We start from the raw sequence: 15,672 nt of genomic DNA on the forward strand, positions 1-15,672 counted from the left end.
GCACAGAATTCCAATGAGATTCATCATCTAGGCTGGGTTTTGCGGTAAGGGTCCAAAATTCCAATGAGATTCAACCAGAATCTCATGAAACGCTTATAAATTTGAATGGAAACTCACTCGTGGGTCGTCAGAGTTGAGTATCACCTCAGGAATGATGTCCACATATATAGGAGGTGTGTGGTGTTCCGGCATCGACGTCGTAGCCGTCGGAGGTACTACAGACTACTGCTGCTCGAGATTTGCCAAGCCAGAGAGGCGGCAGCCTTGATCTAGGGAAGAAGACAAATCGTAAACCGCAGGTCGTTAGTAGCAAAGGCATGGTTTGGACATGGCTTGGCACATGGATGGCTGGTTAGTGGCAAAGGCATGGTTTGGACATGGCTTGGCGCAAAGGCATGGTTTGGACATGGCTTGGCACATGGATGGCTGGTTAGTAGCAAAGGCATGGCTACAAACTGTGACTCGGGTGGCTCGGCTCAGCACTGCTTCAGACTGCGGCTCGGACGCGATTTAGAGTTTTTTTTTCTTCTTGTTGTTTTCCTTCATTTTTCTTTGCTTATTCACACAAATGCGATTCATCACAATTATATCAACAGTAAAATAATATAATTGCGAACAATAATTTAAGTATAATATTAATTAGGAAATCAAAAATTAGGATTTATGCTTGATGGTGAATGTTGCATGCAATAAGGCTGAAAAAAATATCGACAATTTAGATCTTGTTTTAGAAGAACATGAATTGCGATGATGAATCTTGTGAACGGGCTTGTAGCAGGAAAAAAACCTTCAGTTCCTTAGTGCAGTAACAAGAGATTGCTGATAACGTGTTGTGACCTGTTTTACCGAATGGATATGGCATAGAGAGATGGAGAAGGCTTGAGGAATTATATGGAAAGGGATTTTCTCCGGATCCCTTCCTCCTAATCCACCAAGTTCGAGGATTCGGACCTTTGAAATTTGATCCAACGGCTACAAACAGGGGTCCACTTTAAAAGTTATAATAACTTTAGCAATTGGATCAAATTTCAACGATTCGGATTCCCGAACTTTGTGGATTCAAATTATATATCTTATTCCTGATGTTTTATGCATTTATTTATATTAAACATGATAGGATAAAGGGACAAGATCTTTGATTATCCTAAATACAATCTATTAATGATTTTCACAATTACATGTGCTAGAATTTATGTCACAACAAAATCCTATTTATATTCTTAATTAAAAGTGTATTTGTAATCTTTTATAATAAAATGAAACAATCTGATAACATAACATAAATGAAGACTTTAAAAGAGCAGGACTCTACACAAAGCAGATGTGTGTTATTATTTAGTACAACAATATATTTTACATTAAGGGGACGAGGAAGTTCGGTTGAGTCACACAATGGGTAACCTAATTTGATGTTGAATTCGTCATCCATGAGATTCGAACATAAGACCTTTCACTTGCAAGTGAAGAGAAATATCACTAGATCGTAATAATGAATAACCAAAGCAAATGTGTTAGAAGAAAAAAAATCATAAATTCCATCCTATCCTAACGAAGAAACGTATAGTCTTTAAACACCTTTGCAAAACAATTCCTACAAGGAATCCGGTCAAACTCCCGCAAGGAAAAATGCTGTATCCTTGCAAATTGGAAAAAACCAATTCAGAAGCCTGAGTTTCATTGATGGTTGCCTTAAAAGAACAAGATGCTTATCTCAATAAAAGTTCGTATTCAATGTCATTGAGGAATTTAACTTGGATATCTCTCTTTATAAAAAGCTAAAGTCAATGTCAATATCCTGTTTGAATCATTTCGTTTTTGCTTTTTTTTTTTTTTAGAGAATTTTAACGAAAAACTTTCAGTACTGTTCGAAAAACCACATTTTTATATTAAAATGTCAATTCTGGTATTATTCATTTTACTTTTTATTTTGTCCTTATCTTTAAAACTCAAAGTGTTCAAGTCCTTTTCATTAGTTTTTTTTTTTTTTTTTTTAACCTTTTGTGGCAATGATAGAAGGGCAATATATAGGGGAATGCAAGTTAAATATAAAAAACAAAAAATTATGATGTCTTTGGATAATCATTTTGCATTTTTATTTTTTACTTTTAGTGCTTCATATGAGTACAGTATTAAATGATAGGTAAAGAAGTGTGGTGTGAGGGAAGGGAAGAAATAAAGAAGAATGAATGAAGATGAAAACTGTTGGAAAAGTTAATAAGTTAGTTTTTGGTTTATTATTTGGTAAGGGGATTTTAATTATTGTGTTTAGGGTTTTCTTGTAGGATAACGATTTGGGTTCTTACCTAATAGGATTAATGTTAGTTCTCTATAAATTAGGTGTATTGAAACACATCATGTAAGTTTAACAAGATGTAGTCTCTTTAGGTTACGTAGTTTTTTTGGCAATTTTGGTGTGTTTTTTTGTCTTAAGTTAATAAAGAAGTATTTGCGTAATTCATTTGTTCGTATGTTCTATGCACTATGATTTTCAACTTGGTATTAAAGCATTCAAAAAGGCTAAAAAAAGAAGAAGGTTACTCGAAAGCCGGCCTCCCTCATCATTGCTACCCCCAACTCCCTCCTCCTCCCCCTTCATTTATTGGGTTGGAGGAATTCATAGGGACCCTAAACCATGAAATAACCTTTCTATGTATGACTTATTTTTTGTCTCAGGTCGAATGGGGAGATCAATCCTAGAAGCGAGCGGTTCTAGCCCTTTTTATCTTATTCACGAATAAATTGCGAAAGCTAACATGAAGATTCGATTCAGACTTCATAGAGTTAGTACTACTGTTGTCTATGCGCAGGGCCATCCCCCACTCTCGTCCCGGGGCTCTAACGGGTCATATATTTGAAGTTGGTTTTACATTTATAAGATTTTTCATTTGTTCCTTAATTCTTTCCCTCTCTCCTGTCATGCATCATCCATCAATTTCTTCGTATACTTTCTCATATTTCAAGTATAAAAAGTAAAAACTAAAAGCAAAAAAAAAAAAAAAAAAAAAAAGAAAAAGAAAAAGTTATCATTTAATCTTTTAAGAACCAGAGAAGTCATTCGCCCTTTCGGTATACTTTCTTAGCTTTGTTTACATGATGTTAACACTCTATCTCCTTTTTCATGCTCTAGCCTCTTAGCCTTAGTAAAAAAACCTTTCATTGTGCTTTAGGTCTTAAAAAAAATATAAAAAAAATTCTTTGTGTTTTCATTTTACCAATTGATTTTATAATAAATAACCTCGACTTACATGTTATATTTACCGAAAGACCTAGACTTAGAAGCCTTCCGGGAACCACACACACACACAAGAAAAACAGAAATAAAAAGTCCGAAAATTCACACTTTGGTGTAACAATCTCTTACTATGATTAGGACAATAAAAAATATACCGTTAATTATTTTACTCTTTTTAGCGAACTAGCATAGTAACTACAAACCATTCTAAAAATCCAAAACCTTAAATTCTTACTCTCAGTGACAAACTAAAACATGCAGTTGCCTTAAATTGAATTTCCTTCCTTTTCATATTTTAAAAAATAATTATTAGTCTATTAAATTAAGAAAGACTTCATGCATTTTAGTCTTAAGTCTCAGTTTGTACTGGGACGGCTCATGAGGAAGGTGTGTTGAAAGTACGAATCTCAAAACAAAAAATTAATAGACCTTACCAATTAATTTTAAGGTGAAACTTCAACTCAAATTGTTGGATAGGGATGTGTACAATGACTGAGCTAGCTGGCTAGCTATCTTTAGGGGGCCATGTTAATCATGTGTTTTTTTACGATCCACCACTTTTGGCATGTTTATAAGAGGAGTAACAAGTTAATTATGATGTTTAAGTAAAGGCAAATTAAATTAGCAACCCAACCAGCTATACTTTTGGAAGCCTCCAACTGAATTTATGGTATACAGAAGCTGCACTTTTGTTTGTCATCTTTGGTTTATTGCATAGAAGCTGCACTTTTGGTTTAGTTCCTCTTTGGTCCATTTTGTTTGTTAACCTCCTCGCAAGCTATCTTTTGATTCCTTTTTGTATGAGAAATAATAATCGCACACCTTTTTTAGTCTTTTAGACAATTCTTTCTAATCATGTATGTTGTTTTCGTTTTGAACCAAATTAGTCTATCTAATAGTCCTAAATCTAGATGGGTGTGTGAGAAGTTAAAAAAAATGTGTGAAAACCATCTTTTTTGTATTTGTTTGTGAGGAAGAATTTGAATATTGTTTTTGGCTCATCTGAGTGTGAGTAGATTTGAATTTATAAGTACTTAACACTCTACTAAGACTGTTTCTCTTTCAGGTGATACTAAACACAAGGAACGTTCTCCTTCAGTTGAAATTATTCATAATGAGCGTTCTCCTGGACTTAATGATGATATGGAGGTCCTACCTTGTAGCTCTCTTGAGCAACGGCATGTTGAACAAGTTAACGATTTGGCAAATCAAATATTAATGAGTGTTGTGAATACCAAGTTAAGTGTGTCGGCTGACAAGGTTGTTGATTTGTTGGCAGATCTTTATGGTCAATTAGAGACAAATTCAGATAGACTACTTCTAGAGTTACAACCAACCAATAATATTGATGATACCCATTCTTGTAACTCGAATGACACTCTTTCAAGGGAGACCGAAGATGAGCCTACTGAAGAAAATAATATTGCCCATATTGATTCTAATGTTGATGGAGATGTTCCACCTGGTTTTGGTCTGAGGAATGGGATCAATGTTGTGGATGCAGGAAAGGTTTCCAATGACTTTACTCTAGTTCTTAGTTAATCTCAGCAGAAGAAACAGAAAAGAAAGAAAAAAAACCAAAAAGTTGACGTATGTAGGCAAGAAGAACCCTATGTTACGAGGGCAAGAAGACAAGTTATCTCTACCTCCAAATGAAGTTAGTTTATTGGAATATTTGCGGTATTTGGAATTCTGATACGTGTACAGAGCTTTCTAATGTTTGTCATTCCCATCATCCCGACTTGGTTTGCATATCTGAACCTATGGTTCTTTTTTATTCTATTCCTTCTGCTTATTGGAATTCATTAGGTCTATCTTTGCTTGCTGTTAATAACATGGGTGATTTAATGCCTAATATTTGGGTTTTGCATTCTACAAGTTATTGTTCTCCTATTGTGATTTCTTCTTCAGGGCAACAAGTTACTTTTCAAGCTTCTTTTGATGGTGTTCTTTCTCAGTTTATTATTGTCTATGCGGCTACTACTTCGACTCTTCGTCGTGCTTTATGGTGCGATCTCTTAAATATTCGTTCTAATACTATAGTACCGTGGATGGCAATTGGTGACTTTAATGTTATTCTTGGAGCGCATGAGCAAATGGGTGGTCACTTACCTGCTCGAACTTCGTGCAAGGACTTTCGCAGTACTACTGAGCTCTGTGACTTTACTCATATGGATACTACAAGTGCTTTTTACACTTGGACTAATGGTTGGAGTGTTCGTGGTTACATGAAGAGGCGTCTTGACCGCTCTCTTTGTGACACACGCTGGTTACAATCTTGGCCTTATACTAGTTGTTCAGCTTTGCCCAAGGTTGTTTCTGATCATAATTGTCTAGTTTTCTCGGCTTCTGCTATTTGTCTTGGAGGACCGCGACTTTTCCGGTTTCAATCCATGTGGACATTACATTCAGGATTCTTTGGTTTGGTTGCTAAGTGTTGGCAGTCAACTGTTGCATATGGGTGTCCCATGTTTGTTATGTTGGAAAAGCTTAAAGCCCTTAAGCATTGCCTTTGAGATTGGAACTCTAATGTTTTTGGTGATGTTCACAAAAATGTCACTATTGCTTAGGAAAAACTTCATAATATCCAAAATATTATTTCTTCTAATGGGAATTCTAAAGAAAGGTTTAATGAGGAAGTTGTGGCTAAGAAGGCTGTCCTCGATGCTCTTCATATGCAAGAAACTTTCTGGCGTGATCATGCCCGAGTTAAATGGCTTACTGAAGGTGATCGTAATACTGCTTTTTTCCATGCTTATGCTCGAGATAGGCATTCTTCTTCCAGGATTGTTACTCTTTTGGATGGAAATAATGTAGTTTGTTCTCATACTGCTATTGTTGATCATGTGCTAAACTTTTATCGGTCTTTATAAATTCTCTATTCGCATCAACTGGAATTAAGGATGTTTGTGGTGTAATTACACCTATGGTTAGTGAAGAGGAAATTTTTTCTCTTTCTTGTTTAACTTTAGATGAAGAAATTAGAAGCGCTGTTTTTTCTATGGATCCCTCCAGTGCTCCGGGACCTGATGGTTTTCCTGGTTCCTTTTATCAGTCTTGCTAAGATATTGTTGGTTTGGATGTTATTGCTTTTGTACAAGATTTTTTTAAGCGTGGTTGGCTTTATCTGAATGCTAATTGCAACTTTGTGGTGCTTATCCTTAAAGTTGATGGGACTGCCACTATTACTCAGTATCAGCCCATTGCTCTTGCTAATTTTCTATTCAAAATTATTCCAAAGATTCTTGCTGATCGCCTCGCCCCAATTGCCACTCGCATTATTTCTCCTCAACAAACGACATTTTTAAAAGGTAGACGCATTTCTAATTGTATCGGGCTGGTTTCAGAAGGGTTCAATTTTATGGACAAAAAGGCTTTTGGTGGTAAAGTAGGCATAAAAGTCGACATCGCTAAAGCTTTTGATACTTTGAACTAGAAGTTTCTTCTCCATGTGCTTTCTAGCTTTGGTTTTTCACACATTTTTGTGGACTAGGTACATGTTTTATTACAATCAACTCGCCTTTCAATTTTGGTAAATGGCACACCGCATAGGTTTTTCTTTTGCTCCTAGGGGGTACGTTAGGGTGATCCTCTTTCTCCACTTCTTTTCTGTCTAGTGGAGGAAGCTTTAAGCAGAGGTTTATCTACGCTTTTTTCTACTGGACGAATTACTACTATTTCATCCCCACGAGGTTGTTGCCCTCATACTCATGTGTTATATGCTAATGATCTTTTCATTTTTTGTCGTGCGAATGTTAAATCTCTTTGTTCTCTTTGAAATTTCTTGGATAAGTATGGTTGTGCATTAGGGAAACTTGTTAATGCAACTAAGAGTACTTTTCATCTCAACTTATCCTTTTTTCATTGTAGAGCGCATGTATCGAGACACCTTAGCTTTTGTTTGGGTGTTGTTCCTTTCACTTATCTTGGGGTACCCATTTTTCATGGTAAGCCAAGGAGAATTCACTTTCAAACTTTGGTTGACAAGGCTAAAGCCCACCTCTCAGGTTGGAAAGGAAAATTTCTCTCAATGGTTGGACGACTTCAATTAGTGCAGTCTGTTTATCAAAACTTGTTTCTCCATAGTTTCTCAGTTTATCAATTGCCATCTTGCCTTTTAAAACATCTTTCCGCTTGTGCAAGGAAGTTTATTTAGTCAGGGATTTAGCTTCTCGGAAATTGGTAATTGTTGATTGGAGCATGGTGTGTGAACCTAAAAATGAAGATGGGCTTGGTCTTTGTGATTTAGCTTCCTTGAACTTGATGACTTTGTAGTTTTGGATGGGATGCTTTACAATCCTCTTCTCTGTGGGGTTCTTTTGCTCATCAACGTTTTCCCATTTCGCCTTCCAAAAAACAAAATATATATTTACGGTCTTCTATGTGGCGTAGTCTGAAGCGTGCTTTGCCTATTTTGAATAATAATAGTCGCTAGATTATTGGTGATGGGAGGTCCGTTTTCTTTTGGTTTGACATATGGTTGAATGAATCTATTATTAGCCCTTCTTTATCTTCGGTCATTTCACCTAAGGTTCTTCCTTGGGTTTCAGATGATATTGAAGTACAAAGTTGGTCTTTCCTATATTATTTTATAAATTTATTCCCTTCTATGGTGCAACAAATTTTACGTCTACCTTTGCCCTTAAATTTGGAGGATGATAAATTAATTTGGGAGCCCTCACCTACCGGGAAGTTTTTCCTTTTCTTCTAGTTATCAGCTTATTCAAAGGAAACGTAGTGATTGTGCTTAGGCTAAGGTTATTTGGCGACATTTGATTCCGCCATGACTATCTATTTTGGTTTGGTGGCTTTTTCATGATAAATTTCCTATTGAGGATGCACTTCAACGACGTGGTATTTCCTTGGTATCCATTTGTTGTTTATGTCATAATTCTAAAGAATCTACTACTCATATTTTCTTCGGCTGTCGAATATATAGGCAGCTTTGGAGGTGGTTAGCTTACCATTTTGGTACATCTTTGCCTCTTTCAAATTCTTTGGATGTTTTTTGGGATATCTATGTGCGTAAGCCCTTTTCCCAACAGTTGCATAATCTTTGAATTTTTGTGGGTCTTTCTACTATTGCTGTTATTTGGAAGGCTTGAAATAAGTTTATTTTTTATGGCCAACCACTCAGTTTTCATCGTCTCTGCATGTCTATCAATTCTGCGATTGTTCATGGTGGAAAGTTTATTCCTGGTTACTCTCAAGGTTTTAACACTGAAATCATCTTTTCAATGGGGATCTGACCTATCTCTCGCAAGGCACCTACTATTCTTCCTGTCCTTTGGTCTCCTCCTTGGTTTCCTTGGATTAAACTTAGGGGCTTTTCGATCTAGGTCCAAAAATAAAGGTAGTTTTTTAACTAAGTCCAATTATCCAATTACATATTTTTATACTAATTTTGCCCTTTTAGATAAAAATATTTAAATTCTTTAATTTTTGTATCATTTATTCAGTTTTTAATTTTGAATATTTAAATACTAACTAAAATATTATCTAGTAACCACCTAATAATGTTTACCTACAAAACCGATATAATTTAGTAACTACCTATTGTATAGGAAGAAAAATACTTTATACCAACAAAACAGATGTAATCTACCTACAAAACAAAAATAAACTACCTATTGTATAGGAAGAAAAATGCTTTATACCTACAAAATAGATATAATCTACCAACAAAATAAAAATAAACTACCTATTGTATAGGAAGAAAAATGTTGAACCTCCATGGCAAAACATTAGAATAGAAATATGATATAATATACCTCCATTAAAGGAACAAATACTAAACAAACAAAAAAAAAGGAACAAATACTAAGTTTCAGTTTACCTTTATGATACGCACAAAAATATAATAGAGCAAATATAATGCATGATACTGTATTATTGCTTGCAATTAATACTGTATTGCCGAACGAATATGTAAAAAAAAATTGTGAAAGCTATGTAAAAATTGAAATTGTCATGAAGGAATTTGGAGGGAGGAACACAAACTATCACCCATGAAAGATGAGAGAAGAAAGAGGGTGATTGATTCCATGATCTAACAAAGAGAATTGTTTAGATGAAGGAAAAAAAAAGGAGGGATGAAACGGACCGGGGGTTGAGATTTTATTGCTATAACTAATCCTACAATTAAGGGATAAGTTAAACCACAAATAATCATATAATTAAGAAATTTTGAATATTTACTACAATTTATAAGTCTAAGGGATAAATATGGTACAAATTATAAATAAGCTTACGTGGAATATCAATTATTGGACCTATTTCAATGCAGTGGACTAATTGTACTAATGGCTCACAAAATTGGATCTATATCAAATTATCCCTTAAACTTAATACAGATGGTTTATCTAAAGGAAATCCTAGTCCTGCTACTTGTGGAGGAGTTTTCAGGAATTGCCATGGTCATTTTCTTGGTGGTTTCTGCTAATGGATTGGTTATCGCAACTCTTTTTTTTGCAGAATTATCTGTAATTATTATTGGTGTAAAATTTGCATATCAACTGGGTTGGCATTGTCTTTGGCTGGAAAGCGACAGCTCTAGTGTTATTTCTGCTCTTCAATCGTCTGATTTTGATCCTCTATGGCCTCTTCGTAGGCAATGGCCTATTTGTGTGGACCGCATTCAGAAAATGACTTTCTACTCATCTCATTTACATCGGGAAGGAAATTTTGTTGCAGACAATTTTGCTAACATGAGCTTGTCTTCTCCAACTTTAACATGATTCTCCTCTACCAACGGCTCATGCTGCATTGTTTTTGGACTATGTTGGCTTGCTTGGTTACCGCTTCTCAAATTAATGTGCATCTTGGCATCTAGGTTTGTCTTACTTTCTTTCTTTTTTTTCCCTAACATTGTGGTGTTGCTTAACTTGTTTTACAGGTTTAGACCATTAGGTTTGGTTTCAGAGGGGTTAGGTTTCATGTCCCCTCCCCCCTTTTTTCTTTGTATCTCTTTCTACAAGAAAACATGGCTTAGGTGGCGACAAACATTCGTCACATAAACATGAAAATTCGTCACATTTGATTATATGTGACAAAAATCCAGCATCACTATGTTCGTCACCTATAGCCTATGTGACAAATTTTACATTCACCACATATTTTTAGTATGTGTGATGTCAAATTAGTCACTTAATAAATTTGACTGTGACGGAATAAGCGCCACAAAACACAAAGGTCAGTGACCTATAAGTTTATCACATAACAAATGTATAAATGAGGAATTTATCACCACCCAATCTGATCCTAGAATGCTTTGGTTGAGGATAAGTAAGACTGAAAGCATCACATATTCCTTTGGCATGTGGTTCAATTTGTGCCACGTGTCAAAATCGCAATTAGGTACAATTCGTGACGAACCAATTACCACTTATTCCCTGCTTTGTCATCTAGAATTAGAATTCATAACAAATATAAGGCAATACTTTGGTTAATCACATTTCATTGATCAATAAGTTAGGCTACATCCAATATATACACTAAGTGTATATCCCAAAAGCTATAAGCATCCTAACACCTCTAAACATATTGAGATGCTAACAAGATTCTAAGGCATTGAGTTGGTAACAAAACAAGTATACCGTGTGCATGTTTGAAACCAACAACAAAATACATAATATAAGTCATTAGCCATATCATAGTCTTTACTTCAACACAAGTATCATTGTCATTTGAAAGATCACCATCACTATCTCAGGTGCTTCTTTAATACTTTCTTCTTTAATACCATCCTTCTTTTTCTTCATCTTATCCTTACATAATAAAAGAGAAAAAAAATAAACATTGGTGTCTAGAGAATAGCAGGTGCATTGAGATTTGAATAACAACAAAAGAAAAGAAAATAAGAATTGAAGAAATAGTTACAGTAAGAAGAACAAAACATAACAGACGAGCCTATCTAAATTACACAATGAGTTTTATATGTACTTTAATTTCATTACCTTGTGAGCATTCCTTGCATGTTGGATGAAATGGTTTTGCCCCTCCCTTGTGGTAATACTTTTATTTCTTACGATTATATAAATTTTGCTTGAAAACATCCTATATAAAAGGCCATTAATTAACAAGAAAAACATATCTAATTTCATACCATAAACTACTTATTCACTGTAATTTTAAAACATTCAACTTTTATAAAGATCAAATTGATATCACTACTAATGAAGGCTAAATTGATATCACAATTACTCATATGAGCTAACAAAAGGGTTAGAAGTCAAGCAACCAAGTACCAACCTGTAATTGAAAATTAATATAAAAAAAAAATGAGTTAACCAAACATCCGAAATGATCCAAATGTAGATTCCCAAAAAACACAAGGAAGAAAAATATTGAAGCATAAAACAAACCATGGATTAAATAGTGATCCAAAAAAACCAAATATAAAGTAGTAGTTCCATCATTAGTAGATACCGATCAATTATTGACTCTCGTATGAGTGATACAAGTATTACACAAACTACATGAGTAGATAAGCATACATGATGCATAGTATAACAAGGTAGAACAACATAAAGATAAACATTACAGTTGGGAACATTTATATCCTAATAGCTGATAATTCCACAATAGTCCCAATCTTAATCAACAATCGATTATGTTTTAAATTTCTAATTTTGTCAAATGTTCTTAAGTTAATACTACTCAAGGACATAGCACTTACTGCTCTAGATTCCAATAGAACCTCACATAATAAAATTACTTCTCCAGAAAACATAAATGATAGCTCTAGCAACTGACTGCATAGTATAAAGTGGTAATTTAAACAATTATGTATGTTTTCATCTTGCATGAAAAACAGAAGCATTCTAGAAAATAATTTCATCCTGCAAGAAAAATAGAAGCATTTTAGAAAAATAATTTCATCCAACAATTCACAGTAAAAAGAAAAATACGGAAAAGTAAAAAGCAAATGGAAAAATTGATTATAGATCCTCCATATATAATAATAGATCTAGTTGAAAATCCTCAATCATAGAATTAAACAGCCAGGCACAAATACATACAGACCTAGAAAAATCAAAACCAAAATTTACCCAAATTAAAGGCTGCAGAGTGCGGATGTACAAGCAGAGGGCTGCTAGAGGCAAGTACCTACAAATTCAAAACCAAATTTAGAAAAAAAAATGATTGAAAAAATTTGAAAAGAAACTTCAACCTATCAGATTGGGTTGAGCGTATGAAGGTGATCTACACTCTTTAACATTCATCCAAAAAGTTCTGTACTTCCCATGTCCATCTGCTCATTGCTTTTTTTGGTCGCCACAAGCAGTGACAAAAATCGAAGGCAAAGAAATAGTAGCAAATTAAAATTAAAGTTTCACGTTATGTGGATCTGGTTAAAACTGGGTGTCTAAGCTTGGCAACCAAATAACCGATTGAAGAAGAAAATCCAAAAGAAAATTAAAGAAATGTAGGGAAACAAATAAGTACCTTATTGTCACCTGAAGAACTCGATAGAAAACCGAATCTCTCTTTCCCTAATTTGGGTCTTGCTATGTCAGAGAGAGGAGAGAGTTAGAGAACGAGCAGCAGATGATACTGAGAGAGCAACCGAGAAAGGAAGACGAAGGAGAGTGGTTGTTGCAGTCGCTGGCAACCACCAGTGGTTGGTCGTCGGAGTTGGGGTGAAAGAGTAAGCAAAGGGGAGCTGAAGACAACCGGAATGGGTGAGAACTGAGTGAAATAGGTTTTACAATTTGGGGTTTTGATATTATTTCTTCGGTATATTTTTATTTTTTATTTTAATACTATATGTGACGATGGGCATAACATGGCCTTCTCTTTTGCTATGTGTTCAAATTTAAAGATTCGTCACATATTAACATTTCATTCGGCAGTAAAATTACCCGCCCAATAGTTTGTGATGAATTCAAAAGTTTATGTGATGCAAAGTATTTTGGTGTCCAATGAAAATTATTATGTGATGATTTCTAAAAAAAGCATCATTTATTTTACCCAAATGCGAAAAAATTTCGTCACCTAATCCATCTTTTCTTATAGTCTCTTGTTTTCGTTTCTAGAAGGGCACGGTTTATGTCCCTCTTCTTTTTCATGTATTGTTTTTGTTATCTCTGTTTTATGAGGGGTAATGTTTATGTCCCCCCTGATCACATGTAACTTCTTTTTTCGTTATCAATAAAATTTCCCTCATACCGTCAAGGTTCTAAAAAAAAAAAAAAAAAAAAAAGAGTTGAAACTAGTCATGCAATATGACAAGAATGGGATTCGAGCCTCAAAAAGTTTATGGGAATATAACAATATTCCGCCATTGAAATCGACCCTGACACTAGTATATTCCTGCATTATCCACTAAGCATATGGGCATGCTCACAACTATAAAAGGAGGTCATTGAAAAGTTGATCATCAAAAAGCACAAGTATTGATAGATCCTATTGTGGATGATCTTGTAATAATCATTTATACTACAATATCTTCGTTAAGGAGGACACAAATTCGAATGCTTGTCCCGATTGGTCGAGAACAATTACCAATTAATTATTTCTTAATGATACTTTTCTTCTCATTATCAGAAGAGTTTCAAAATATATATGAATCCCGGCCTTTCTTCCCAATGAAAATAAATTTACTAAACAAGCTGTGGGTTTCTTATTGATAAAAACAAGATTCTAATTATGTGTTCAAATCAACTCTATCATGTATAGAATTTATTCCAGATTAACTCTTTAGAACACTGATCAATTTAGTTGAAACTAGTCATGCAATATGACAAGAATGGGATTCGATCCTCAAAAAGTTTATAGGAATATAAAAGGATACCTCCATTGAAATCGACCCTGACACTAATATATTCCTGCATATCCACTACGCATATGGGCATGCTCACTATCATATCCACTAAGCATATTCCTGCATATCCACTAAGCATATTTTTCTTCTCACTATCAAAAGAATTTCAAAATATATATGAATCCGGCCTTACTTCCAAATGAAAACAAATTTACTAAACAAGCTGTGGGTTACTTACTGATAAAAACAAGATTCTAATTATATGTTCAAATCAACTTTATCATGTATAGAATTTACTCCAGATTAATTCTTTAGAACACTGACCAATTTAGATGAAACTAGTCATGCAATATACCAAAAATGGGTTCGATCCTCAAAAAGTTTATAGGAATATATTAGACGAGCTTACGTAACATGGTTTACGTATGCAATTGAGTCGTGTGTGTGTGTGTGTGTGTGTGTGTATAAAACCAAGTAGTTAAATTAAAGATTACATATCCTCAAGCCCAAGACTATAATACTGTTCTAGGTGTATATATAACAAGATTCCTGCATTGAAATCGACCCTGACACTATAATATATTCCTGCATTATCCACTAAGCATATGGGCATGCTCACAACTATAAAGGAGGTCATTGATCAGTTGGTCATCGAAACGCACAAATATTGATAGATCCTATTGTGGAGAATGAACTTGGAGGAACTATTTATACTACAATATCCTTGTCGGGAGGACCCAAATTCAAATGCTTATGAAGATTGGTCCAGAACAATTACCAACTAATTTTTTCTTAATGATATTTTTCTTCTCACTATCAAAAGAGTTTCAAAATATATATGAATCCCGGCCTTTCTTCCCAATGAAAATAAATTTACTAAACAAGCTGTGGCTTTCTTATTGATAAAAACAAGATTCTAATTATGTGTTCAAATCAACTTTATCATGTATAGAATTTATTCCAGATTAACTCTTTAGAACACTGATCAATTTAGTTGAAACTAGTCATGCAATATGACAAGAATGGGATTCGATCCTCAAAAAGTTTATAGGAATATAAAAGGATACCTCCATTGAAATCGACCCTGACACTAATATATTCCTGCATATCCACTAAGCATATGGGCATGCTCACAACTATAAAAGGAGGTCATTGATAAGTTGATCATCAAAACGCACAAATATTGATAGATCCTATTTAACATAAGTGAGAGACAATGATGAGTGAACAACTGAAAATTCAGGTGACAGAATCTGTCGGTGAAGTTGGTGGAGGTGGTGGAGGTGGAGGTGGAGGTGGAGGTGCAGGTGGAGGTGGAGGTGGTGGAGGTGGTGGAGGTGGAGGTGGAGGTGGAGGTGGAGGTGGTGGAGGTGGAGGTCGCCGTGGCTGTGGTTATGGCGGTGACGATGATATCCTGCTGGTGATGAAGCTTTCCATTAAAGGTGAAGGATTTTCAGGAGGCAAGGACTACTGAATAGAGAGGAGCTCTCATGCCTGCAGTTAAACAGGGCCAATTAAATAATTGTCTAAGAGCTGATCCAAAACAAGGCCAATGATATAATTGTCTAGAATATGTTTAATGTTACTCTATATTGGTGTGTCTAAATAAATGACGTTCTCTATTATGATCTTCCCATTTACACTAAAAGATGTTTGGTAAAAAACATTTATATAT

The 15,672-nt window shown here is 34.7% G+C and overlaps 1 long non-coding RNA gene across 1 annotated transcript; it reads right to left on the reverse strand.

Moving 5' to 3' along the window:
* Positions 1 to 10,671: 10,671 nt before the first annotated feature.
* On the reverse strand, positions 10,672 to 13,037 carry LOC125476611. The gene is made up of 3 exons (XR_007257918.1): positions 12,680 to 13,037; positions 12,283 to 12,340; positions 10,672 to 11,287 (listed from the first exon to the last, which is right to left on the reverse strand). It is a non-coding gene; the product is annotated as an uncharacterized LOC125476611 (long non-coding RNA).
* Positions 13,038 to 15,672: the final 2,635 nt, after the last annotated feature.

This window comes from the organism of the source record quoted next, unplaced genomic scaffold, assembly GCF_019419815.1.
Source record: "Pyrus x bretschneideri cultivar Hongxiangsu unplaced genomic scaffold, Pyrus_bretschneideri_v1 Contig2, whole genome shotgun sequence".
Lineage (NCBI taxonomy): Eukaryota > Viridiplantae > Streptophyta > Magnoliopsida > Rosales > Rosaceae > Pyrus > Pyrus x bretschneideri.